We start from the raw sequence: 4,902 nt of genomic DNA, 5'->3' as shown, positions 1-4,902 counted from the left end.
GTGATCATTAATCTGTTACCTTGTACACTTTTTTTTTTTTTAATAATTGGGATGAGAATTCAAAATGTATCTTCTCACTGCTGGTCTGAGGGACACCCCATCATCTTGCACTGCTCACAAGCATGCGCTGAAGCTCTGGACTAAGTGGGAATGAAAATATCTGTCCTCCACATGTTATTACATATTGATGCTAAATTACCTAGATTATCTTGATCTGCATCTCTTTTATTGGAAACCCGGGGTTTGGATATATAAATGACGTCCACTTAAGTTGTTTATCTACCAATTAACTTTGAGTCAGTTTGTTTTAGGCAAACACATCTCTCTGTAAATGGTATGCCATCTCCTAAATTAGGAATCAGCACTGGCTGTAATAAGGTAAGGAGAAAATTGACCAAAGAATCATAAAGTTATTAACGTCTATTTAAGTACCATTCACTGTTGAACACAGTGAACTGATAATTGTGTTTGCTTTATTAAAAACAAGAGAGAGGTCAGGAAGCCTGATAGCGGTACCAAAGTCATAGTAGAAACAGATGGGCTCTTTTTCTTCTTGATGAAATTAAAGTTGAATGATAAATTAAAACAGAATGAGTTTTGTTGGAGGCCACGGCATGGTTGGAATCAAAGATCAAACCAGGCCCTGACTTGTGTCTCCTTCAAAGTCCGGACACCTTGGCAAGGTTAAGGACGGGAAAGTTGAGTAACACTGAGAAAAGGGTCTGTGCTCTGTGTCGTGCGCTCACCTACGTGACTTCCCACACACTCCCTCTACAGAAGGGAACAATGTGGTCAGGGTCATGAATTCTTAGTTGGTCCTTGTTGTTCTGTACCACCCATAACCCACTCCCTGGTTGATTGTCTTGCTAATGGCTTTAGCCAAAACTATTGGTGACATCACAAGGTTTGCTTGTAGTCAATGTAAACTTGTTATAGAAACTTGCGGTCATCTGACTAGGTACTGATGTATTACTCCTCCTATTCTGCTCTGCCTTATAAATGATTGTAAGATGTGGAATAAATTTGGCAGAGTTGGACATCCTCCTCAGTGTCCTTCCTGCCCCCATCTCTTTGTATTTAATTTCTTTTCACCATCCTCTTAGCCATCACATTCTCCTGCTCGATTTGTCATGCTGGCTGTGACAGAGTTTCTTATAGTATACACTGTTCAAAAATGCTACACAAGTTACCTCTAAACTGATCTAAAAATCATAGGTTTTGAGTTTTTGGTGGATTTGATGACTTCTAAATACCTTTGCTATAGTAGCATTCTATGTTTTAAAATATTCACCCAGGGTGGCCAGATATGGTAGTTACATCAGGTTAGATAAAGATGAAAGCTGTGCTGTAGTGTCTGCCTCTCATTGAGTGACATTTAATTCCTCAGTGTTTGGTAAAAGAGCTCCCAGAGTATATTCTGTCTATCCAACCCTCTTTCTCTGTATATAAATAAAGTCTCAAGATTCTGCAAAAGATGCAAATTTGTGAATCTTTGATCTATTCACTGATGTAAAACCTAGTTGCTGAGTGTTGAAACAAATCTCTCTCTGAGTACATTCTTTATCATATTCTTTGTTGAATTTTATTCCCTAGATCACGTATAAAATACTGAATTTCCTAGGAAAAGTCATGAAATATAAACAGTATAAATATACTTGGGAGAATTCTTTACATATTTCATTTTTCACTTACAATCACAAATTTAGATTAATTTAAAACAATTTTTATTTAGCTTGTAAAATGTAAATAGGAGAAATGAAAATATTGGCTCTTTAATTTTTTTACAAATTGAATCACTTTTAATGTGCCTGATAGTATTTTAGTTTACTTTTTTATTTTTTTTTTAAGATTTTCTTTATTTATTTGACAGAGCGAGATCACAAGTAGGCAGAGAGGCAGGCAGAGGGAGAGAGGAGGAAGCAGGCTCCCCGCCAAGCAGAGAGCCCAATGTGGGACTCGATCCCCGGACACTGAGATCATGGCCTGAGCAGGAAGCAGAGGCTTAACCCTCTGAGCCACCCAGGTGCCCCAGTATTTTAGTTTAAAATGTGTGATTGATAGTGTTTGTCCAAAAGGCAAGGAAGATAATCTTTTATTTTTATTTATTTATTTATTTTTTAGAGAGGGAGAGACAGAGATAGATGTGGGGGCAGAGGCAGAGGAAGATGGAGACAATCTTAAGCAGCTCCATACCCAGCACAGAGCCTAATACAGCGCTCTGTCTCACGACCCTGAGATCATGACCTGAGCCAACATCAAGAGTTGGACATTTAACCAACTGAGGCACCCTGGCACTCCACAAACTGATATAATTTTAATAAATTTTCATTCCTGAGGATATATTCCCAAATAAAACAGAATTTGTCCAGATCATCCTGAAAGAAAGAGTTTAACCTAGATAAACATGAACATTTTAAAATGTGCAAATTTTTTAACTATGTAAATTATAGTTCTTTTGTTATCTAATTAATACAACTAATAGTAATAAAATTATTGCTTTAACATCAATCTAACATTTGATTATTCCATCATCATGGATGGTACTGTTGAAAATTACATCATTTTTCCTTTTATAGAATTATTTACAATAGATTTCTAAAATAAGAGAAATAAAAAAAGAAGCATAAATCTAGGTATCAGGAATAAATAAAATGTACTCGATGATATCAATATGCTTTTGGGTAAATTTTAATGTATCATTGCCATGCTGCTAATTTTTTATGCAGTTTCCTATTTTTTTTTCAGATATTTAACCCATCTGTTTATAATCTATGCCAGTCTGAAACACATGGAGAGCCAGAGGAATGTCTCAGAATTCATTCTCTTGGGACTTTCTTATGACCAGAACATGCCAATATTTTGCTTTGTGCTCTTCTTATTCTGTTATGTTGACCTTTTGGCAGGAAACCTTCTGATCCTTGTCTCCATTCAATGCAGTCCTCTTTTTCACCAACCCATGTACTACTTCCTCAGCCACTTATCCTCTATGGACATCTGCTATACCTCTAGCTTTACACCTAAACTCATTGCTGACCTGCTAGTGGAAAGAAAAACCATCTTCTAAGGTAGTTGCATGTTACAGGTCTTTACAATGCACTTCTTTAGAATGATTGAAGTTTTAATCCTTACAGTCATGGCCTTTGATCGCTATGCTGCCATCTGCAAACCTCTCCACTATCTGCTTATCATGAACAGGACAAGGTGCCATCTCCTGGTCTTGGCTGCATGGGCTGGTGGGGCTGTCCACTCCTTTCCTCAATTTCTTATGGTAATCAGGTTGCCCTTCTGTGGTCCTAATGAGATTGATCACTATTTTTGTGATATTTTTCCTTTGCTAAAGATTGCCTGTATGGATACCTACATCACTGGTGTCCTTATGGTTGTCAATTCAGGACTGGTTACCTTAGTGACATTTGCAGTTTTGTTTTTTTCTTATATTATTATATTATTCAGTTTAAGGCATCACTCAGCTGAAGGAAGACACAAAGCCCTCTCTACCTGTAGGTCTTATATCACTGTGATAGCTTTATATTTTGGGCCTTCAATCTTTGCCTACCTTCAACCTCCAACCACTTTCTCTGAAGATAAAATATTTGCTCTGTCTTATACCATCATTTCTTCCTATGTTCAATCCCTTAATCTATACGCTGAGAAATATGGACATGAAACAGGCCATGAGAAGAACTTGGTGTCAAACATCAGGGCCCAACATCTTTTTAACAAAACAAGGGGCCAGCTAGACCTACATAGGAGAGGGAGGAAACCATTTCAAAGTGTACTTGTTCAACTGGTATCATGGTCATGAGTGACAAAAATTGGGACTTAAGAGTTTAATGATAACTAAAAAGAAATATTAATTTAATCATTCAAAAATAACTTTAAAACATAGTTAATTTTGTAGACTTTGAGATGGTAAGAACAAGTTTACAGGCACAAAATTGGGTTATATGCACAGTTAAGACAATGTTATATAAGCTGTGAATTGTGATGGAAAAAGAAAATTTTAATAATTTTGTATTAGAAAATTCAGGTTTGTTGGCTAGACCACATGAGGAAATATTCTGTATAGCAAAGGAGTTGTTAAAATCCATGATTTTAGGGGCACCTGGGTGCCTCAGTGGGTTAAAGCCTCTGCCTTCAGCTCAGGTCATGATCCCAGGGTCCTGGGATCGAGCCCCACATTTGGCTCTCTGCTCAGCGGGGAGCCTGCTTCCCCATCTCTCTCTCTCTGCCTGCCTCTCTGCCTACTTGTGATCTCTGTGTGTCAAATAAGTAAAATCTTAAAAAAAAAAAATCCATGATTTTAAGACCAAGTTTTGCTCGTGATAGCGTCTTCCCCTAAATGAACTCAAGTTGTATTTAGAAATTAATCACACATCAATAAGTTTGCATAATAAAATCTGATTTAAAATGATTCTCTGGCTTTAACTCTTTTGACTTCATATTGGATATAAAAATAAATTAGTAAAGATAAAGTGAAATCAGTTACTCAAGGTATTTAAAATATACCCACTGCTCTTCTACATGTTGATCCATTAAAAAAAAAAATCCATAAAGGAACTGAATCATAAAATGCCAGAAATTAGTAGGCAAGTCACTATTTATCAGATCCAGAGTCTTTCTTATGTACATAAGAAAAACATAAACAAAGACAAATAAGAGCTCAAACTTCAATCAAAAAACCCTGTGACACAAATCATGGAAATGAATGGAAACAGCAAATCATCGGGGTGCCTGGGTGGCTAAGCAGGTTAAGCCTCTGCCTTCAGCTCAGGTTGTGATTTCAGGGTCCTGGGATGGAGCCCTACATGGGGCTCTTGGCTCAGCGTGGAGACTGCTTCCACCCTCTCTCTCTTGTGATATCTGTCAATAAGTAAATTTAAAAAAATTTAAAAAAGGAAA

General features: G+C 36.9%; 1 pseudogene; it reads left to right on the top strand.

Moving 5' to 3' along the window:
• The first annotated feature begins 338 nt into the window (after window positions 1-338).
• Window positions 339-3,740, top strand: LOC116863366 (annotated as a pseudogene).
• The last annotated feature ends 1,162 nt before the right edge of the window (window positions 3,741-4,902 follow it).

This window comes from Lontra canadensis, unplaced genomic scaffold, assembly GCF_010015895.1.
Source record: "Lontra canadensis isolate GAN:19392208 unplaced genomic scaffold, GSC_riverotter_1.0 scaffold980, whole genome shotgun sequence".
In the NCBI taxonomy this organism is placed as follows: Eukaryota; Metazoa; Chordata; class Mammalia; order Carnivora; family Mustelidae; genus Lontra; species Lontra canadensis.
The sequence above is the reverse complement of the archived record's forward strand: the minus strand, read 5'-3'. Positions and strand labels throughout refer to the sequence as shown.